The sequence below is a fragment of the Bubalus bubalis genome, chromosome 11, assembly GCF_019923935.1.
Source record: "Bubalus bubalis isolate 160015118507 breed Murrah chromosome 11, NDDB_SH_1, whole genome shotgun sequence".
Lineage (NCBI taxonomy): Eukaryota > Metazoa > Chordata > Mammalia > Artiodactyla > Bovidae > Bubalus > Bubalus bubalis.
In genome coordinates, this window is record NC_059167.1 from 69,412,628 (window position 1) to 69,437,474 (window position 24,847).

The 24,847-nt window shown below is 37.5% G+C and overlaps 1 protein-coding gene across 1 annotated transcript in view; it reads right to left on the reverse strand.

Moving 5' to 3' along the window:
• Nucleotides 1-24,847, reverse strand: part of SPRED1 (sprouty related EVH1 domain containing 1) — a 123,149-nt gene that overhangs the window by 59,992 nt on the left and 38,310 nt on the right. The gene's annotated exons all lie outside the window — the stretch shown is intronic.

The following is a 24,847-nucleotide window of genomic DNA, read 5'->3' on the forward strand; positions in this document are numbered from 1 at the left end:
TATAAACAAAATGCTGAAACAAACATGCTTAGCTCAGGTACATTTTCAATTTTTCCCTAACAACTAGAAATCTAAACCACACAAACATATATAAAGAAATGTTTTGTTTATTAACCCATCAGGCAAATTGGTATTTTCATGCTCTCTTTTTGGCAAACTATTCTTGAGGTACACCACATTCCAGTTCCATTCAGAATTACTTCCCAATATTCCACAACTATTTTTTACATAAAATCTAAGAAATGTTTCATATAGTAATGTTCTAGATAACTGACATCTAAGCATTTTAATTCTAAAACTTCTAATATAATAATCATTATATTCTTTCTAAAAGTCAAATATCTTGGCAATTTCTTAGAAAATTACACTGAGTTTCTTAGAAAATTACACTGAGTTTCTTAGAAAATTACACGTCTTGGTTATTACAACTATCAACTGAGGTTCAACATAATAATTCTGTGCTACTTAATATCTCTGAATGTTCTTTGCCAGTTGTCCCCTCCTGTTGTCAGAGTGCCTCTGAGCACTCTGGGTCTGAGACCCACTCCTTGCTTTTTTTCTACTTTATATATTGACATTTATTTGACTGAGGTGTATACTCTATATAATCGCATATATTGATATTAAGTATAAAATTTCACAAATTCTGACAAACATACACAACCAACATCAAGATATAGAACATTTTCATGACTCCAGAAAATTCCCTGAGGCCTCCTGCCCATCAAATAGGTAACCAAGGTAACCACTGCTATACAAGGTTTCCAATATACACATTAGTTTTGCCTGCTCTGGGCCTTCTTACGTATGGAATCAAGCAGAAGCACCACTTGCACCCTCCCTATCTGACTTCCTTCACTTATTGTGTTGTCACATTAGGGCTTCATTCTCTGTCAACACTAAGTAGTCAGTCCTCTCACTGAATAAATAAATACGCATCACAATTCATGTATTCTTTCTTACGCTGATAGGCATTTGAAATGTTCCAAGGTGTTGGCTATTATGAATAAGGCTTTTATAAACATTCTTATATGTTTTTTTGTAGACATGTTTTCATTTCTCTTGAATAATTACCTAGGAATGGAATTGATGAGTCATAGGGGAGTATATTTAACTATATAAGAAACTGTTTTCCAAGGTGACTGGACCGTTATTCCTATCAACAACGTATGATAGTTTCAGTTACTCCACATCTGTGCCAACATTTGGTGTTTTCAACTTTTTAAACCATACTCACTGTAGTAAGTATATGAATGCATGACGTCAAGCATTTTTTTCATATGCTGGCTGGCCATTTGTATGCCTTCTTTTTAAGTCACTTATTTTGTATTATGTTGCCTTTTAGTACTGATTTTTAGAAGTTCTTCATATTTCATAACACAAGTGGTTTTCTGTCAGAGAGTTGTATTCTTTTATTTTTTTTTATTTTATTTTTAAACTTTACATAATTGTATTAGTTTTGCCAAATATCAAAATGAATCCGCCACAGGTATACATGTGTTCCCCATCCTGAACCCTCCTCCCTCCTCCCTCCCCATACCATCCCTCTGGGTCGTCCCAGTGCACCAGCCCCAAGCATCCAGTATCATGCATTGAACCTGGACTGGCAACTCGTTTCATACATGATATTTTACATGTTTCAATGCCATTCTCCCAAATCTTCCCACCCTCTCCCTCTCCCACAGAGTCCATAAGACTGTTCTATACATCAGTGTCTCTTTTGCTGTCTCGTACACAGGGTTATTGTTACCATCTTTCTAAATTCCATATATATGCGTTAGTATACTGTATTGGTGTTTTTCTTTCTGGCTTACTTCACTCTGTATAATAGTATTCTTTTAAAGTTGCACGGTGTTGGTCAAGTAAGAAGTCTAAAGTCAAACTTTATTATAAAGTTGGATCCTAGCTCAGCATCTTACCTATATGTCCTTGAGAGAGTTACAATACTCACCTTTAATAAACTAAAACAAAGCCTAACACCTAATAAACACTATGTATTATTGTGCTTAGTCATTCAGTCGTGTGCGACTCTGTGTATCGTTTTAAGTTTATTATTAGTACTACAACAAAGATTTTAAAATTGAAGTATTTGTCATACTGGTAATTCAAAGCCAGGTAGGAGCTGGGGGGAAAAACTGCAAATTCAAACATAACTCTCTATTAAACTAGGGTCAAAATAATTCTTTGCAAAGAAGTTCTAAAAGTCTTTAAATTTACATATGACCATTCTAAGCTTTTTATGATTCAGTTACTTACAGGCTCTGATTCCTATCTGGGCTCAACTGTTAAAAATCTTCCATTCAGAGAACTGGCCAGAGGAGGTATGGGTACATAAAGACCAGACTGAATTAGGTATCTAATTCTAATGCTCCTCATGGGCTAAGCTGGAACAAGTACCATTCCAAGAAGCTTGGCGGGATAGAAGTAATAGTAAATGAAGGTTATTTGGTTAACCAAGAATTTAATCAAAGGATATCCAGAAACAGCACATTATCTTAGACGTATTTGGCTCAAATTAAATATTTGTGAATTGAACTCATGCATTTAAAGCTCAGCACATTTGAGGTTCAGTGAAGTTATAAAGTCACAAGGTGGAACTTTGATCAAAACCAAAATTCAAGGTCCCAATAATCATTTAAGTGTTTATTTACTACAGGATCCTGATTCTTTCTTCTCACCTGATTATGTAGTAAACTGGAAACTGAGAATTTTATACTAGATTCTGCAAGACTGGAGAAACCTAACGAGTAAAATAACCCAATTTAGAAGATCAGAGTACATTTTAACTTCAGAGTACAGAAGCAGTTATCCTCTTCAGAGCACAGACTCTTATTTTATCATCTGTGATTATTACTAATTCTTATTTAGAATCTGTATAATGCTTCTTAGCATATTTTATATTTTAAAAATATAAAACTGTAAGATTATTAGAAAATACATTAAAAACACTGCCAGTTATTTTAGGATGGTAAAATTGAGTATTTTCCTTTCATTTCTCAGTTTCTCCAAAAATTATCGTATAATTCAGTCACTCAGTCATGTCTGACTCTTTGCAACCCCACAAACCGCAGCATGCCAGGCCTCCCTGTCCATCACCAACTCCGGGAGTCCACCGAAACCCATGTCCATTGAGTCTGTGATGCCATCCAACCATCTCATTCTCTGTTGTCCCCTTCTCCTCCTGCCCTCAATCTTTCCCAACATCAGAGTCTTTTCCAATGAGTCAGCTCTTTGCATCACGTGGCCAAAGTATTGGCGTTTCACCTTCAACATCAGTCCTTCCAATGAACACCCAGGACTGATCTCCTTTAGGATGGACTAGTTGGATCTCCTTGCAGTCCAAGGGACTCTCAGGAGTCTTCTCCAACACCACAGTTCAAAAGCATCAATTCTTTAGAGCTCAGCTTTCTTTATAGTCCAACTCTCACATCCATACATGACCACTGGAAAAACCATAGTCTTGACTAGACAAACCTTTGTTGGCAGAGTAATGTCTCTGCTTTTGAATATGCTGTCTAGGTTGGTCATCTTTCCTTCCAAGGAGTAAGCGTCTTTTAATTTCATGCCTGCAGTCATCATCTGCAGTGATTTTGGAGCCCAAAAAACTTAAGTCAGCCACGGTTTCCACATCTATTTCCCATGAAGTGATGGGACCAGATGCCATGATCTTTGTTTTCTGAATGTTGAGCTTTAAGCCAACTTTTTCACTCTCCTCTTTCACTTTCATCAAGAGGCTCTTTAGCTCCTCTTCATTTTCTGCCATAAGGGTGGTGTCATCTGCATATCTGAGGTTTCTGATAGTTCTCCCGGCAATCTTGATTCCAGCTTGTGCTTCTTCCAGCCCAGCGTTTCTCATGATGTACTCTGCATAGAAGTTAAATAAGCAGGGTGACAATATACAGCCTTGACGCACTCCTTTTCCTATTTGGAACCAGTCTGTTGTTCCATGTCCAGTTCTAACTGTTGCTTCCTGACCTGCATACAGATTTCTCAAGAGGCAGGTCAGGTGGTCTGGTATTCCCATCTCTTTCAGAATTTTCCACAGTTTATTGTGATCCACACAGTCAAAGGCTTTGGCATAGTCAATAAAGCAGAAATAGATGTTTTTCTGGTATTCTCTTGCTTTTTCCATGATCCAGTGAATGTTGGCAACTTGATCTCTGGTTCCTCTGCCTTTTCTAAAACCAGCTTGAACATCTGGAAGTTCACAGTTCACATATTGCTGAAGCCTGGCTTGGAGAATTTTGAGCATTACTTTACTAGCGTGTGAGATGAGTGCAAATGTGCAGTAGTTTGAGCATTGTTTGGCACTGCCTTTCTTTGGGATTGGAATGAAAACTGACCTTTCCCAGTCTTGTGGCCACTGCTGAGTTTTCCAAATTTGCTGGCATACTGAGTGCAGCACTTTCACAGCATCATCTTTCAGGATTTGAAATAGCTTAACTGGAATTCTATCACCCCTACTAGCTTTGTTCATAGTGATGCTTTCTAAGGCCCACTTGACTTTACATCCCAGGATGTCTGGCTCTAGGTCAGTGATCACACCATCGTGATTATCTGGGTCATGAAGATCTTTTTGTACAGTTCTTCTGTGTATTCTTGCCACTTCTTAGTATCTTCTGCTTCTGTCAGGTCCATACCATTTCTGTCCTTTACTGAGTCCATCTTCGCATGAAATGTTCCCTTGGTATCTCTAATTTTCTTGAAGAGATCTCTAGTCTTTCCCATTCTATTGTTGTCCTCTATTTCTTTGCACTGATCGCTGAGGAAGGCTTTCTTATCTCTCCTTGCTATTCTCTGGAACTCTGCATTCAAATGGGTAAAACTTTCTTCTCCTTTGCTTTTCATTTTCTCTTCTTTTCACAGCTATTTGGAAGACCTCCTCAGACAGCCATTTTGCTTTTTTGCATTTCTTTTTCTTGGGGATGGTCTTGATCCCTGTTTCCTGTACAATGTCACGAACCTCTTTCCATAGTTCATCAGACACTCTATCAGATTTAGTCCCTTAAGTCTTATAATACTAATAAAAGTAATTTAAATAAATTAAAAACTCACATTTTAACTATATCTTGGCTTTACTCAAAATACTGTAAAAATTTTAGAATGTTACTTATAAGTGTAAGAATATGTTTTCAACAAAAGAATCCCTGACATAATTCCCCTCACTATTCCCAATTTGTTTTTGTTTTATCAAAGTGCCAGCTAAAAGAGATGTGTTGCCCTTTCTAGGAAAGTTAGATAAAATAAAGATTTCATTACTGAAAAAATAAGGTTGCCTGATTCATAGTTCACCTTAATACAACAAAGAGGTTTTAAAGCTGGCTAATAACTTACATAAAATTTTTTTTGAATCTCATGTTTTCAACCATACCACAAAAATGTTTCCCTTATTAATCCAAGTTGATCATTCAAACTTTAAAGTACTCCAGAAGCTTATGTAAATAAATTTGTATTTCATATACAAACATCAGCTTATAATTTAACAATTCAGCTTTCAAGTTTAAGACCTACGACTAGAATACTTAACACAAAAATTTTCAAGCTGTTTAGTAAATGTTGGGGCGGGGCGGGGGGGGAGTTGACAGACCTTCCCGAGTGCCACAGTTAAATCTTTTCACCTGTGCTTTAATCACATAACCTCCATGCTTTCAAATGTCATCTTGTTCTCCCACATAAAATCACTAACTCTTTTGTTTCAAATATGCAACCACTCCAAAGACATTAGTGGCAGCTCTTACAAACTTTATCATGCTCTGCCTTGTAGCATATAAAAATCTGTTTGTAGTCCACTCCTTAGATAAATGGGACTTAAGAGCAAGGAACGAAATCAGTCTCCTATTTAAAATAACAATAAATGTTTTTCTTTTTTCTGGTCATGTAAACAATAGATGCCCACTCTAGTAAATGTGGAAAACAAAGAAAAATAGTATTTACCATCATGGAATTAAAATTCTAGCATTTGTTGGATTTTTACTCTCTCTGGTATCATATTTGCAATCTGTTAGTCTCTGAGACAACAGCTGCTACTTGACAATCTACTCTTATTGTCAAAAATCTCAGAATTTCATTCTGGATCTTTTTTAAAACAGTTGAAAAGCATTTGTTCCCACTGATTTATCTAAAAAGTTGAAGAGGATATGGAGAAAAGGAACCCTTGTATACTGCTGGTAGGGATGTAAACTGGTGCAGCCACTATAGAAACTAGTATAGAGGTTCCTCAAAAACTAAGAATAGAACTACCATATAACCCATTCCTGGATATACCTGGAAAAAATGAATACACTAATTTGAAAAAATACATGTACCAATGATCACAGCAACAGTATTTACAATAGCCAAGACACAGAAGCAACCCAAGTGTGCCCATCAACAATAGGACTAGATTAAGAAGACATAGTGTGTGTATATAATATATGTAACATATTATATACAAACACTTCTCAGGTGGCACAGTGGTAAAGAATCAGCCTGCCAGTACAGGAGACACAAAAGTGACAGATCTGATCCCGAGGTCAGAAAGACCCCCTGGAGTAGGAAATGCAACTCACTTCAGTATTCTTGCCTAGATAATTTCATAGACAGAGAAGCCTGATGGCAGTCCATGGGAATAGGACACAATTGAGCAACTGAGTGTTCATGCACGCACGCACACACACACACACACACACACTATATATAAAAAAGAATATAACTCAGTCATAAAATAGTAAAATAATGCCATGTGCTGCAGAGTCACAGATACAGAAAACAAACTTGTGGTTATCAAACGGGAGTGGGAAGGACAAATTAGGGTATAGGATTAACAGATACAAACTACTATATGTAAAACAGATAAGCAACAAGGATATACTGAATACTGCAGGGACTTATACACATTATCATGTAATCATCTATAGGAAATATAATCTACAAAAACACTGAAACACTACACTGTATATCTGAAACTAACATAATATTATAACTCAACCACATGTCAATTAGGAACTTCCCTAGTGGTCCAGTAATTAAGATGCCACACTTGCACCAAAGGGCGCATTGGTTTGATCCCTGGTTGGGGAACTAAGATTCCACATGCCACATGGCTTAGCAAAAAATACAAAAATAAACAAACAAAAAACCCCAAAACAAAAGCAAAGCAAACAAAATATGTCAATTTTTAAAAAGCTTGCTGTTTCAAAAACAAATAAATAAAAAGTCAAATATGACAACCATTTAATGTTATTTTCCAAAATGGCTAAAATCTAAAGCTCTATTTGTCCCTCTGGTACTGAACTACATAATAACCACTTTTCAAGTCAAGTTTTCATTCTAATGAAATGAAGATGCTCTTGTAATAAATTGCTTGGTTTCCCTTATTTTATGCAAAATCTAAACTGTATCTCAACCATTTATTTCTGATCTTACTTGAATAACTACATTAAATATATTCTTCACTCACAGGAGGGGAATTGCACAATTAATGCAGAAGTCTAAGTGAGAGGTAATGTTGAACTGAACTAAGATGATAACAGACAAAAGAGGAATGGACTGATGGGGGGTGGGGGGCTCTATTTTGGAAGAAAAGCCAAGAAGATCTGTTGATGTGCTTATAACTACAAAGCAAGTATTCTAAACTATATCTAATTAGATAATTATCTATAATTCTTAACAGTCATTAGCTTCATTATCTAGAATTTATTATTTCAATAGAGCAAAAGATGATCAAACACAAAGATAAACTTTGCTTCAGTTGTATTGATCCATGTAGTTTCTTTTGAAATAGCAGTACCATATTATATATGATCCAGAATAATTCTTGTTATACTTTACTATATTTTGTGAATAAATACATATTATGACTGAATTTTCAAATGCAACTTGGCAATTTTTTAAAACAAATAAAGAGTACAGTTATAGAAGAATTTTTAAGTCTAAAACAGCCTCCCTGGTGGCTCCCACCTGCCAAGAACCCACCTGCCAATCCAAGAGACACAGGTTCTATCCATGGTTCAGGAAGATATCCTGGAGAATGAAATGGCAACCCACTCCAGCATTCTTGCCTGGAAAATCCCATGGACAGAGGACCCTGGTGGGCAACTGTCCATAGGGTAGCAAAAGAGTCAAACACAACTTGGTGACTAAACAACAATAGTCTAATACACAAGATAATCTTTTTCAGTTTCTTTTCTCCCTCGGAGAATCCTCTAGCTTTCTGATTACCAAGCTGATTATATGATATACTCACTCAACTACCCCCTCTTCATTCCTTCTATATTATCCCAATTGTCAACTCGGTTGTCCTTTTCTGTTGATTTGCATAAATGCTTCATATTACATATACTAATCATTTGCCAGTTATGTGAATTACATATATCTTCTTCCAAACTATGGCTTCTTTTATTTTTTAATGTCCTTTGAAGAATGAAACTTTTATCTTACCATGGTCAAACATTTCTTTCCTTTATGATTTGTGCTGGCAACTTTTTGCAAGATCTCATACATACCTATTTTAAAGCTTGTTACATCCAATTAAGAGATAAAACTTTGTTTTCTTTTTAAAGTCATTTTAACAAACAGAATATTCTATTTTCTGTGACAGTAAGAAAGTCCCTAAAATCACCCATGTCTGGCAGAGCAAGTATTCCTGTTATTTACTAAATTAGAGCCACACATTCTTTTCCACTATCCAGAAGTTAAATCCAAATTGGTTTTTGTTTCTCAGCTATATATGACCTTGTTTCCACTAGGAACAGCTACCAGGTTCTCATAGCTGCTGTACAGGGTTGGTGAACTGCAATCTATTTTCATTAGTTTCTCTTTGTATACAGGGGCCATCCTGGTTTAGTGTGGATTTGTTCCAGATAATTTCTCCATCCCAACTTTTCATAAGCTTAACCCAACTTCCTACCTTTTAATGCTTTAAAACTTCTAAGTGCACATTTTTTAGAAACTTGACTGATGTATTTAACATTACTTTAAACAGTTTTCAATTACACCTTCACCAAAAAAACTGACCACTTATTACAAGATTGTTGCCAATACACATCATTTATACCCTGATCTAAGAAGCTTCCTACCAAAGGAGGAAGGAGAGTGTTCAATAAAGATTTACACAGCTTCAAAATGCAGGAAAAAATACAGCAAAGACAAACTATGGGCAGAGAAAATACCTAGGAAGTTATTATAATGAACTTTATATAATAAAGTATCTTAATAAATATAGTTATATGGACATATCAGTTTATATCACACTGTCACAACGCACACCCACCTGTAAGGGAAGCTAAGAAAGGTAGTATTTCAGTCCACTACAGATCCATCTAACATATTGCAGTCCACTATGGACCTATCATCCTAAAAGATGATGCTGTGAAAGTGCTGCACTCAATATGCCAGCAAATTTGGAAAACTCAGCAGTGGCCAGAGGACTGGAAAAGGTCACTTTTCATTCCAATCCCAAAGAAAGGGAAAGCCAATGAATGTTCAAACTACCGCACAACTGCACTCATCTCACATGCTAGCAAAGCAATGTTCAAAATTCTCCAAGCCAGGCTTCAACAGTATGTGAACTGTGAGATTGCAGATGTTCAAGCTGGATTTAGAAAAGGCAGACGAACCAGAGATCAAATTGCCAACATCCACTGGATCATCGAAAAAGCAAGAGAATACCAAAAAAACATCTATTTCTGCTTCACTGACTACGCCAAAGCTTTTGACTGTGTAGATCACAACAAACTGGAAAATTCTTAAAGAGATGGGAACATCAGACCACCTTACCTGCCTCCTGAGAAATCTGTATGCAAGTCAAGAAGCAATAATTAGAACCAGACATGAAACAACAGACTGGTTCCAAATTGGGAAAGGAATATGTCAAGGCTGTATGCTGCCACCCTGCTTATTTAACTTATGTGCAGAGTACATCATGTGAAATGCCTGGCTGGATGAAGCACAAGCTGGAATTCAGATTGCTGGGAGAAATATCAATAACCTCAGATACTCAGATGATACCACCCTTATGGCAGAAAGTGAAGAGGAACCAAAGAGCCTTTGATGATGGTGAAAAAGGAGAGTGGAAAAGCTGGCTTAAAACAACATTCAAAACCCCACGCAGATCATGGCATCCATCCAGTCCCATCACTTCATGGCAAATACATGGGGAAACAATGGAAAGTAACAGACTTTACTTTTGGGGGGCTTCAAAAATCACTGCAGATGGTGACTGCAGCCATGAAATTAAAAGATGCTTGCTCCTTGGAACAAAAGTTATGACCAACCTAGACAGCATATTAAAAGGTAGAGACACTACTTTGCTGACAAAGGTCTTTCTAGTAAAAGCTATGGTTTTTCCGTAGTCGTGTATGGATGTTAGAGTTGGACTATAAAGAAAGCTGAGCGCCGAAGAATTGATGCTCTTGATGGTGTTGGAGAAGACTCCTGAGAGTCCCTTGAACAGCAAGGAGCTCCAACCAGTCCATCCTAAAGGAAATCAGTCCTGAATGTTCATTAGAAAGACTGATGCTGAAGCTAAAACTCTTGATACTTTGGCCATCTGATATGAAGAACTGAGTCACTGGGAAAGACCCTGATGCAGGGAAAGACTGAAGGCAGGAGAAGGGGACGAGGGAGGACGAGATGGTTGGATGGCATCGCCGATGAACATGAGTTTGAGCAGGCTCTGGGAGTTGGTGATGGACAGGGAAGCCTGGTGTGCTGCAGTCCATGGGGTCGCAAAGAGTCGGACACGACTGAGTGACTGAACTGAACTGAATGGACCCATCTAAAAACTGGGGACAATATTACTAAATATATAAAAGCATACTTAGCAATCTCTGGCAGAAAATAAAATAAATAAAGACTTAAACAAGTCAACAAAAACAAATAGAGACTTAAAACCTTAGAATCAAACTGCTCTCAACATAAGAGTCCAGAGGTGGTTGGATGGGACAGGAGAGAGGAAGAAAGGAAAGAGGAAAAGGAAAGAAAGGTACTGCAGAAATGTTTTAAGCTTCAGAACAGTCAGCTATAACATTATAAATGACCAATAGGCAATTAGAAATGGATATAAATTTAGTAACAAGGCCTGAGAAAAAGCCAGAGCTCTACAAGTCTTTTTGTTCTGTATAGTAATGGTTCTTAAACTAGGAGACCAGAGTAATTAATGATGCTACTGAAATTGTGATTAAAGCTACATAATAACTCCCATGAAGGAAAAAAAAAAAGGCTAAAAACTCACATTTGAACACAATTTTGGTGATTCACAGTTCCTTCCAAAAGATTCACAAACCTGAGATTAAGAATACTTTATCTCTAGGACAAAGCTGCTCTGCAATTGGTTTTTAAGATCCTGTAATTTACAGATTTATCAAGATGATATTTCCTTTCAAATGTGAATGCTGGTTATGTAGGGTTATATCTCATTCTCTTAAGTAAACCACAAAATTATACTTCCAAGGGAACAAAATATGTTAAGCAATACTCAGAAAATGAAAATGAAACAACCGTAAAAGCGATTAAAGTAGAAAAAAGAGGCAGAAGAGAAGGTCAGAATAACAGATTTGAAAATGCTACACTGCTTGGCTTTGAAGATGGAAGAGGAGGTCATGAGACAAGAATACAAGCCTCGAAAATCAAGGAAATGAATTCTGCCCTGGATTTTTCTGAAGCTTAATTCTTCCCTAGATTTTCCAAAATGAATGCAGCCCTGTCAATAACTTGATTTTAGCCCAGTGAGAGCCAGTTGGATTCCTGACCTTCAGACTACAATATAATAAACTTCTGTTATTTTACGTCACTAAGTTTGTGCTGATTTGTTACAGAACCAACAGGAAACAATAAAGAGCTAAGGGGAAAATCTTCTTGAGGATAAAGCAATCCATACATAGGAGGCAAAGATAACTCTTTTCCATCTCTAACTATAACTGTACCAAAACAAAATGGCCAAGAAACTCCACAAAGAACAACAACAAAGAGAAGATACTTAGGATTCCTTAAGATTTGTTCAGCACAGTAAGAGTTTAGAGGGATATTTGCAGTGACAAATATCAATATCCTATGTTCTCCACTGTATATTTTAAGCAAACATTATCATCCAAATATTAAATATTATTACATAGACTGGGTACAAGAGAAAAAGGAAGCATTTAATAGAACTATTTTATCATACAGCACTTCACAGTGTAGTCAGTAACTTGTTTTCTTAGCTAAATATAAAGGCAGATGATATTCAGAAGATAACCACATTAGTACTCACTCATCTATTCACTTATCCAGCGAGCATTTATTTATATGTTTCACACATAAACACAATTTAAAGTTATGCTTCTTTGCTTATAGAAACTCCTAAGTTAGCAGACAAAGATATGTTACCAAAGATGGGAGTACATGGTAAGAAATGACTAATTTTCATATCCAATGTGGATTTTGAAATAGCAGTATCATCAGGTAGAAAAAGGCAAAGTGCACACCATGGAGGGCATGACACGAGTAATGTCATATTTAAGGACCAATATTAAGTTCAAAAGAGGATGGCATGCATAAGCAAAAGAAAGGTAAGAAATAAAATAAATGCCATCCCAAAGAAAGGTGATGCCAAAGAATGCTCAAACTAATGCACAACTGCACTCATCTCACACGCTAGTAATGCTCAAAATTCTCCAAGCCAGGCTTCAGCAATACGTGAACTGTGAACTCCCAGATGTTCAAGCTGGTTTTAGAAAAGGCAGAGGAACCAGAGATCAAATTGCCAACATCCACTGGATCATCAGAATAGCAAGAGAGTTTCAGAAAAACATCTATATATGCTTTATTGACTATGCCAAAGCCTTTGACTGTGTGGATCACAATGAACTGTGGAAAGTTCTGAAAGAGATGGGAATACCAGACCATCTGACCTGCCTCCTGAGAAATCTGTATGCAGGTCAGGAAGCAACAGTTAGAACTGGACTTGGAACAACAGACTGGTTCCAAATAGGAAAAGGAGTACGTCAAGGCTGTATATTGTCACCCTGCTTATTTAACTTCTAAGCAGAGTACATCATGAGAAACGCTGGGCTGGAGGAAGCACAAGCTGGAATCAAGGTTGCCAAGAGAAATATCAATAACATCAGATACACAGATGACAACACCCTTATGGCAGAAAGTGAAGAACTAAAGAGCCTGTTAATGAAAGTGAACGAGGAGAGTCTGGTCCCATCACTTCATGGCCGACAGATGGGCAAACAGTGGAAACACTGGCTGACTGTATTTTTCTGGGCTTCAACATCACTGCAGATGGGGATTGCAGCCATGAAATTAAAAGACGCTCACTCCTTGGAAGGAAAGATGACCAACCTAGACAGCATATTAAAAAGCAGCGACACTACTTTGCCAACAAAAGTCCATCTAGTCAAGGCTATGGTTTTTCCAGTGGTCATGTATGGATGTGAGAGTTGGACTATAAAGAAAGCTGAGCACTGAAGAACTGATGCTTTTGAACTGTGGTGTTGGAGAAGACTCTTGAGAGTCCCTTGGACTGCAAGGAGATCCAACCAGTCCATTCTAAAGGAGATCAGTCCTGGTTGTTGATTGGAAAGACTGATGTTGAAGCTGAAACTCCAATACTTTGGCCACCTGATAAGAGCTGACTCATTGGATAAGACCCTGATGTTGGGAAAGATTGAGGGCAGGAGGAGGAGGGGACAACAGAGGATGAGATGGTTGGATGGCATCACCAACTCGATGGACATGCGTTTTGGTGGACTCCGGGAGTTGGTGATGGACAGGGAGGCCTGGCATGCTGTGGTTTATGGGGTCACAAAGAGTTGGTCACGACTGAGAGACTGAACTGAACTAACTTACCAGACCTTACCGTATCAAGCCTTGCACATCATGCACAAAGTTAGTACTCTATCACAATGAAGAGACCACACGGTAAAAAAAGCAAAGGCGTAGAATACTCTGACTTGTGTTTTTAGCAGAACTTTTACTACATCAACCTTAATGAGATAGGTTATTTCTTCATTTTACAGATACGGAAATTAAGGAATCACATTAAAAAGACAAAGGTCTTGAAACACTCCTTTTGTATCGGCAACTTTAAAAACTATAAGTTATAATTTCCCACATAGTAATCATCAATCTGAAGCAATGACATGGCAGTTAATAACACTGTGTTTTAATAGCAAGTCAGATTTCCTAAATTCCAAAGGCAGTTGTGTCATTTAAAAGTTATAATCTTGAACAAATCACTTAACTTTCTGTACCTCCATTTTCCTGGTGTGTAAATTGCATCTATGGCAGGGTTTGAGAACTAAATGAGGAAATGTGTGCAAAATGCTTAGTTAGCACTGTGCCTGGCTCATAGTTGAAGTGAAGTGAAGTGAAGTCGTTCAGTCTTATCCGTATCTTTGCGACCCCATGGACTGTAGCCTACCAGGCTCCTCCGCCATGGGATTTTCCAGGCAAGTGTACTGCAGTAGGTTGCCATTTCCTTCTCCAAGGGATCTTCCAGACCCAGGGATCAAACCCAGGTCTCCCACATTGTAGGCAGAGACTTTACTCTCTGAGCCACCAGTGAAGTCCATAGTTAGGTGCTCAATAAATGTTACTTCTATAATGACTTAATATATTAAAGTAACTTTATGATGTTCCAGTATCTGTGTTCTGAAATGGTCTAAATTTGTTTTGTCCTGTAGTGTTATATAACAAACCCAGGAGACAGCCCGCATCAGAACTTTTTTCTTTGAGTAAAAACACGTAAGTATCAGTTATCTAAATCTTCCATGTACTGCTTACATAATGGAAGCATTTACATTTAGTCATAAGAATCTGGGAAGCCTTCCACAAGAATGAAAAATAAAACTAAAATCTGAAGGATATACATAGAGGTATTCACAAAATATTCTTTTTAAAATCAACCATTCTAGGTTCTGCTAAACAGTTATCATCAACCTGCCAAAGTAGTTTAAAACTCCAACACAGTATATCCCTGCCTTCTGGCATGACTACTATCCATTCCTCTGACTCCCTGATTACCAGCACTGATGCTATCATTTCATTTTTGGAAGTTGTCTATGTCAGAAGAGCTGAACTATAAATAAAAGTATTCACTGTCAGAAATCAGATTGTAGAAGGCAGGGAACCAACATTAATACTAGAGTTCATAATGAGATAAAAGCATTAGAATAAAACATGGTAAATTTTAAAATAATCTTGTAGTAGAAAAGACTTAAGATTCAGAGGCCATTAAAAAAATAAATTCAACTATACAAACATTCCTGCACAGTAAAAATACAATAAAGTTTATTTTTGAAAAAAGGGTAACAAATTGAGGGGGGAAATGTAAAACAATATGTATTAGTCTTCTATTGCTGCTGTAACAAATTACCAAAAACTTAGTGACTGAAAACACCACCAATGTAAGCACGTCTGTAAGCTGAAGCCCAAAGGGCGTCACAAGGCTAAAACCAAGGTGCCAGCACTGCTGCATTCCTTTCAGGAAGTCATGCAAGAGAGTGCGTTTCCTCATCGTTTCCAAACTCTACAAGTCATCCACATTCCCTCATTTGTGGTCTTCAATCTTCAATGCCAGGTACATTTTTCTCTTTGAATCTTCTTCTAAAATCACATCTTTCTCTGACTGCAGTCCCACAGACAGGAAAGGTTCTCTACTTTTAAGGATTTGTATGATTAGACTAAACACTTCCAGATAATCCAGGATAATCACCCCATATCAAAGTTCATAACCTTAATCACATTTGCAAAGTCCTAACACATTCACAGGTTCCAAGGATTAGGGTGAGGACATCTTTGAAGTATGGGGGCTATGGGTGAGGGGAGGATCAACACATTATTCTGTCTAACACAAACAACAGATAATAAAGCACAGTATCTATTTCCTTAAAAATAACTTCAAAATCAGTAAGAGAAAAACCAACAATCCAGAATAAAATAGGCAAAGTTCATGAACAAAATTTACAGAAGAAAAATATAGGTGCCATGAAATACATATATTAAAAACCCCTAACTTTGTTCAAAATAAGAGGGCAAATTAAAGGCCCTTTTTTACTTATCGGATTGGCAGATACCAAGAAATAAGTTCACTGGAGAGGGAAATGGCAACCCACTCCAGTGTTCTTGCCTGGAGAATCCCAGGGACAGAGGAGCCTATTGGGCTTCCATCTATGGGGTCGCACAGAGTCGGACACAACTGAAGCGACTTAGCAGCAAGATATAAGTTAACACAAAAGTTAGTGAGTAGAACAGAAGTATGACCTGTTTGTAAGGTTATTTGGAAATACCTATCAAAACTTAAGATGTACATATTTTATGACTCAGCAAACGCTACTTCTACCCACTTTTTTACATGTATGAAATTATACCTTTATAAGCAAAGTTTAAAGAAAAATACTGCTTTTAACAGAAAAAAAATATGAAAGTAATCTAAAAAGAGGCAATAGGAAATTAAATTATGGAACACCTATTCAATGCAAATAGCCATGACAAAAATAAGCAAGCTCTTTATATTATCAAAGTGAGCTGATCTCTCTAGGTTCTATTAAATTTTTTTAAAGGTACATATGTATATTTAGTATACCACCATTTGTGGCAGAAAACAAATTCACACGTACACTTGTATATGAATAGAATCTTCCCTGGTGGATCAGGCGGTAGAGTGTCTGCCTGCAATGTGGGAGACCCAAGTTCGATCCCTGGGTTGGGAAGATCACCTGGAGAAGGCAACGGCATCCCACTCCAGTACCCTTGCCTGGAAAATCCCATGGACGGAGGAGCCTGGTAGGCTACAGTCCATGGGGTCGCAAAGAGTCAGACACGACTGAGCGACTTCACTTTCATTTTACATAATAAAACTAGTAACTGTCTCTCTAGTGAGGGGAAATAAGAGAGGTACAAGGGTAGTTTTCTTTCCATTAAAGCCTTTTATATTTTTTGAATTTTGTACCATGTATACATATAACCCATCAAAAACACATTTACCAAACTCTTACACATGTACGTGCACACACACACACACTCACACCCTCCCCCCCACCCCCCGCCCTGCCCTGAAGGGCTATGATCTCAAAACACTATTTGTCTCTCTAACAGGAGTTAGAACTTGCCATTAAGAGTAAAATGACAACTTTTCCACAGAACACAGATTAATCTGAATTGCCTTGTTCCCCTCCCTGTCAAAACCTGCTGTACTCTATACTCCTCCCATCAACCTGACAGAAGAAATACCTTTGCTCTGTTCCCACTTACTTACAATTTATAGTTCTCCTCAGTCACAGACACCTGTTCAAACATAAGGACTGGAATCCCAGCTCTCTTCACATATTTCTGCAGAATATCCCACAAATCATCTCATATGCATGTACTTCTTCTAAAGATGCTGGGCTCATTTTACTAAAGAAGCTGCTCTGTAGAAGGGTAGATAGCAAATAAGGTCTTGCCTGAAGAAAACCAGATATTCTCATACTGGACATGACCTAAGAGAGGAGATACAAACTTAGAAGGTGGAGAGACAGGACAAAAGATTCCAGACTACTCTCACACCTTAGAACAAGGTTTTGGGAAGGAAAGATATGCTTAAGAGGGGGTCCCTTGGTGGTAAGAGAAAAATTATTTCTACCCTCTGAAAGCAGACATAGGTTTAGCAGAGCGGTATGCCCTGGTGAACATGGTGATACGGATGCCCAGGTGAACATGGACAAGCACTAAATTATAATACATTATATAGCTCTATTTATTACTCTCCAGAAAGTCTTTCCCGATGCCTACCATTTGGATTAATATCTTTTATAAATGTTTCGACCAGATAAAGTGTGAATAGGGACTCAATTGATATTTGAGAGTCAGCTGTGGTTGATAATTCTTTTATTTAAAGCAAAAAGAAAATGCTGTTCCATTTTTCTGATTTAGATTAGGTACATTATATCCTTATGTGTATACTATGTAGTTGTATGTTAGGTCTATATAGGTCAGTTAGGAAATTCAACTGACAACTAACAGAAGCAGAAGATATTAAGAGGAGGAGGCAAGAATACACAGAAGAACTATACAAAAAAGATCTTCATGACCCAGATAGCCACGATGATGTGATCACTCACCTAGAGCCAAACATCATGGAATGCAAAGTCAAGTAGGCCTTAGGAAGCATCACTATGAACAAAGCTAGGGGAGGTGATGGAATTTCAGGTGAGCAATTTCAAAACCTAAAATATGATGCTGTGAAAATGCTGTACACAATATGCCAGCAAATTTGGAAAACTCAGCAGTGGCCACAGGACTGGAAAAGGTCGCTTTTCATTCCAATGCCAAAGAAAGGGAATGCCAAAGAATGTTCAAACTACTGCACAATTGCACTCATCTCACATGCTAGCAAAGTAATGCTCAAAATTCTCCAAGCTAGGCTTCAATAGTACATGAACTGTGAACTTCCAGATGTTCAATTTGGATTTAGAAAAGGCAGAGTAACCAGAGATCAAACTGCCAACATCCAATGGATCATCGAAAAAGCAAGAGAATACCAGAAAAACATCTACTTCTGCTTCATTGACTACGCCAAAGCCTTTGACTGTGTGGATCACAACAAACTGTGGAAAATTCTTAAAGAGATGGGACCACCTTACCAGCCTCCTGAGAAATCTGTATGTAGGTCAAGAAGCAGGTCAAGAAAAGTTAGAACCAGACACAGAACAACAGACTGGTTCCAAATTGGGAAAGGAGTATGTCAAGGCTGTATAGTGCCACCCTGCTTATTTAACTTATATGCAGAGTACATCATGCAAAATGCCTGACTGGATGAAGCACAAGCTGGAATCTAGATTGCAGGGAGAAATATCAGTAACTTCAGATACACAGATGACACCACCCTTATGGCAGAAGGTGAAGAACTAAAGAGCCTCATGATGAAAGTATAAGAGTTGGTGTAAAGGTCAACATTCAGAAAACTAAGATCATGGCATCTGGTCCCATCACTTCATGGCAGATAGATGGGCAAACAGTGGAAACAGTGACAGACTTCATTTTGGGAGGCTCCAAAATCACCCTGGATGGTGACTATAGCCAGGAAATTAAAAGACGCTTGTTCCTTGGAAGAAAAGTTATGACCAACCTAGACAGCATATTAAAAAGTAGAGACAGTACTTTCGTGACAAAGATCCATCTAGTTTTCAAAGATATGGTTTTTCCAGAATCCATGTATGGATGTGAGAGTTGGACTATAAAGAAAGCTGAATGGCAAAGAATTGATGCTTTTGAACTGTGGTGTTGGAGAAGACTCTTGAGAGTCCCTTGGACTTGAAGGAGGCCAAACCAGTTAATCCTAAAGGAAATCAGTCCTGAATATTCATTGGAAGGACTGATGCTGAAGCTCCAGTACTATGGCCACCTGATGCGAAGAGCTGACTCATATGAAAAGACCCTGATGCTGGGAAAGATTGAAGGCAGGAGGAAAAGGGGAGGAGAGAGGATGAGATGGTTGGATGGCATCACTGACTCAATGGACATGAGTTTGAACAATCTCCAGGAGTTAGTGATAGACAGGGGAGTCTGGCGTGCTGCAGTTCATGGGGTCGCAAAGAGTTGGACACGACTGAGCGACTGAACTGACTAACTGATGTAGTTATATGAGAAGTTCCCTTTTATCAAGTAGGAAGAAGGCAAAGTAATTTATTACTGTAGTTTCTTAGGGTCTCCAGTAAATTCCTACTGTCTGATCTCAACTGTGCTACCAAAGACACTAACGAAAACCTTGTTTGTTTATGCCTGAGATTGACTGCATCGGGGCAATAGCAAGAACATTCTGTGAGATCACTGCTCTCTCTGGTCAGGGAATAGGCTCAGGGAAATTCAACTGACACTTCTGAAGAGGGAATTCTTTCACTGTCAACAAAAGATGGCTTTCCCTAAGGAAGCCACAAGATTCTCTTACATTTAGTATCCACAACTTCTGAATATGGTGCCAGAGTATGGTTCTGCTCATCTTACCTTACTTTTAGTAGTGGGGAAGAGCACTCACTTTTCAAACGCACCTAGAGGCAAGTATTTAGGTATAACCTTTGCACATACTAAGAATGCACATAACACTTTGGCATTTAACGGCAAGGAATAGAGGAGTAACAAGGGTAAGCTGCCAATCCCGTAAATCTAGAATGCCAATTCTTCAGGAGTCAAGCAACAAGCCGAGACACCAAAGATATGGAATCAGTGGCATGGACCCAAACTAACCACTAGAATAATCTGCTGAGGAAAATAAGTATCTCCACATTCAGTATTAAAAATCACCAACATCTCAGAGTGTGGGTTATGGCTAACACGTGAAAATAAGTCCAATGAGTACCTGTATAAAACAGACATTTAGCAAATATGTGTATAATTGAATCCAGAAATAAAATACAAAGTACAATGAAGAAGTATGAAGAATTCTCAGGTCTTCTTATCAAGAGTGCATTTGGAGAGAAGGAGACAGCACAAGGTAGCTTAAACACTTAATCAAATGCTAACTGAGTAAAAATTTAGGAGCCTTCAGTGAAGGAGGTACACAGATACACAATGTTAATAACACTATCCTATACAGGGGAGTTTATAGAGTTCCTCTGAAAATGTCACACTAATCTGGGAATAAAAAGTATAACCATAAATAGCTAATTCTAATTGTGCAATTGTGGGACCTTTGAACATTTTTTTCCTTTCAAATTCAACATAAATAGATTCAACTTTTACTGAAAATGTGGCATCCTACAGCAGCGCTGTCCAATCAAAATACAATCGAAGCCATAAATGTAGTCTTCAACTTTCTGGTAGTTGAGAATAGAAAGTAAAGGAGGAGGATGGCAGTGAAATGGCAGAAAAAGTAGCTCAAAGAGCATATCCCACAACACAAATACTAAAACACAAAAAAATTGTCAGGCAACTTTGTCAGAACTCTAGAAAATAATCAGAGGTTAACAGTGATGAAGCAAATAGTAAATCAAAAGGCAACTTTAAAATGGTAGGAAGGCTTTGTGGTACTTTTACTTGCCAGTGGCTTAACCCCACTTCCAACCTCTGCCTAAGCAGTGCGCTTAAATGTCAGTCTGCATTCTCAGCATGGAATCCTGGTCCTTGGTTCCAAAGGGCACAGCAGACCTTAGTCTGAAAGTTGTATTCCTCAAACACATGGTAAGGCAACAAACGATCAGCCTCTGCTGAGGGCAATTATCACAGAAGAGGCCAACAACTGATATACCAAAAGCCTATGAGAGAAAGCTTGGAGAGACAGTCTTTTAGGAAATTAAGAAAACCATGTGCATACCCAGGGCAGGACACATGTTCAGAGAAGATGTGCGAAAAACCAGTTTTCATCTGGGCTCAGCACAGCAGGAAGTAATGGGTAAGGCAGAGTTGTAAACAGCTTGGCTAAGCATTAAAGGAGTGCCTTGATACAGAAATAATCTGCAAAGAATAGCAGAATTTTCCTTCCCTCCCTGTCTCTCTCTTTTTAAACTCCTGGTGTTTTAAGAAAATCTTCATCAAAACACAAAAGGAACAGAGACTTCAGGAATCATATACCAAAGAATAAAGACTTTTAACAAAATACAGTTCAGAAAAACAACCAAACAAAACACCCACAGCCTATAGCCAGCAATAAAACAAACACTGAAATGGGAAGAATACAAGTTCCAGAGTTGTCACATTATAATATTCAAACTGTTCAATTTTTAACAAAAATTTCTGAAGTATGAAAAGAAATAATGAGAGTACGGCCATTCAAAAGTGAAATTAACAAAAACTGTGAGGACGCACAGATATTGGACTTACTACACAAACACTTTAAGTCAACTGTCTTCACTATACTCAAAGAGGCAAAGGAAACCAGGAAAACAACATAGTAGCAAATATTATTAAAGCGACAGAAATTATAAGAAATAGCCAAAAAGAAATTTGGGAGCTGATAAGTACAGTAAATGAAATGAAAACTTCATTAGAAAGTTTCATAGCAGATATGTGCAAGCTAAAGAATCAGTGAACTTAAAGATAGGCCAACTGAAATGACCTAGTCTGAGGTGCAGAAAGAAAAATGAAAAGAGCCTAAGAAGTCTATGGGATGCTATATATATATGTAATGGGGAGGCTAGAAGAAAAGAAGAGAAAGGGGAAGTTATGGCTGATTCACAGTGCTGTACAGCACAAACCAACACAACACTGTTAAGTAATTATCTTCCAATTAAAACTTTTAAAAAGAATATCTTTAGTTTCCAAAAAACTTTCCAAATGTCCTTTTGATAAGGACATAAATCTGCACATCCAAGAAATTAAACTCATAAAGGGATAAAAGAAGAGAGAAACTGGAGTTGCTGAAAGTCAATGAGTCTTGAAAGCTGTGACAGAGAAGCTACTAATCATATATAAGGGAATCTTAATAAGATTAACAGCTGACTTCTCACTGCAAACAACGGAGGCCAGAGGCAGTGGGATGACATATCTAAGGTGTTGAAAGAAATTGGGGCTGGTGCACTGGGACGACCCAGAGGGATGGAATGGGGAGGGAGGAGGGAAGAGGGTTCAGGATGGGGAACACATGTATACCTGTGGCAGATTCATTTTGATATATGGCAAAACTAATACAATTATGTAAAGTTTAAAAATAAAATAAAATTAAAAAAAAAAAAGAAGCAAAAAAAACACCATTATTGTACTGTTTTCTAAATTAATTAATGAGCTAAATAAAATTTTTGTTCACTTAAAAAAAAAATGTCAACCAATCTATATACAGCAAAACTATCCTTCAAAAATGAAGGGTAAATTAGGGCATTCTCAGATAACTAAAGGGTTGAGGGAGTTTGCAACTATCCTTAATGAAAAGATACCAGGTAGTAACTCAAAGCCATATGAAAAAATAAAGAACTCTGGTAAGGGTTATTACATAGGTAAACATAAAACTATCATTTTTTGGACTGTAACTTCTCTTTTTGATTCCAATAATTATTAATCTATATAATATAAGGGGCCCATTAACGTACAAAGATGTAAATTGTGACAATAACAACATAAAAGGTAGTGGAGATGAACAGGAGCAGAGCTGTTACAGGCTATTAAAGCTGTTAGTATCAATTTAAACTATATTAACCTGTATACTACCTGTACACTGTTAATAAGACACTGAATTTACATCCAAAACTACAAATAGGTTAAAAATGGAAATATGAAAACAGATATTCCATGAAACAGTAACCAAGGGAGCTGAGATGGCTATATTAATATTATTATAAGCGACAAAGAAGTCATCATATAGTGATAAAAAAGTAAATTCATTAAGAAGATGTAACACTTATAAACACATGCACCAAACAACTGCGTCCCAAACTATATGAAGAAAACACCAAAAAAACTGAAGGAAGAAACAGACCTACAATAATAGTTGGAGACTTTAATGTCTACCATACTTTTAATAATGAACATAACATCACCTAATATAAAAGAATAAAGTACTGATATCCTGCAAAATGGTATCTCACAAATATTGTAAATGAAAAAAGATCACATATTGTATGATTTCGTTTATATGAAACATCCAGAAGAGACAAATCTACACACAGAAAACAGACTGATGGTTGCCAGGGGATTAGGGGTGGGGTAAAGCAGAATAACTGCTAAACGGATATGGGTTTGGTAGCTGTTTTGTTTTGTTTCTGGCCTTGCAGCTTGCAAGATCTTAGTTTCCCATCCCAACCAGAGACTGAACCTGGGCCCTCAGCAGTGAAAGTGAAGTCTTAACCCCTGGACCGTAAGGGAATTCCCATGAATTTGTTTTTTTAAGGGTGATGAAAGGGTTGGAACTACACAGAGATGGTGGCTGCACACAACATGAACGTACTAAATGCCACTAAACTGTACACTTTAAATGGTTAAATTTATGTTGTATGTGAATTTAACCTCCATTTAAAAAAAGTAAAAGCAGGTGGAATTAATGTTAATGTGTCAGTCATTCAGTCGTGTCTGACTCTGACCCCATGAACTGTATCCTACCAGGCTCCTCTGTCCAGGGGTGGATTGCCATTTCCTTCTCCAATTAATGTTAATAGTATACTTTAATCCATTATATCCCAACATATCATTAAAATAGGTAATATAAAATAATCAATGAGGTATTTTACATTTTTTTCATACCAAGTCTTTGAAATTTGGTGCACATTTTACAAACATATATGCTATGCTATGCTATGCTAAGTCACTTCAGTCATGTCCGACTCTGTGCAACCCCATAGACGGCAGCCCACCAGGCTTCCCCGTCCCTGGGATTCTCCAGGCAAGAACACTGGAGTGGGTTGCCATTTCCTTCTCCAATGCATGAAACTGAAAAGAGAAAGTGAAGTCGCTCAGTCATGTCCGACTCTTAGCGACCCCATGGACTGCAGCCCACCAGGCTCCTCCATCCATGGGATTTTCCAGGCAAGAGTACTGGAGTGGGGTGCCATTGCCTTCTCCAACAAACATATATAGCACATGTCAATTCTGACTAGTGCTCGATAGTTATATGGAGCCAACAGCTACCTTACTGGCCAGAGAATCTTATTAAAAAGATTACAAAAATAAGTTGTCAGGTAAGCATCTATTGAAAGAAGACATTCTTAAAATTAGGAATACTCACTTTCTATCTTAAAACACTTGTGGGTAATCTCTAGTACTTTCTTTTTTACAAACAGAAGTAGCCATGAAATAAATAAATGTATGTATAATCCTACCTTCAATCATATTTTCTCCCTGAAATTGTCTTTACAGATTGGTAAAAGATCATCACTTAACTCTCCTATTGTCTTTTAAAGCCTATAAAAGCCCCTTCTGATGAACTCAATGTATTCATTACATATCTTTCACCAGGCACTTATTAACTTTGTGACTCCTC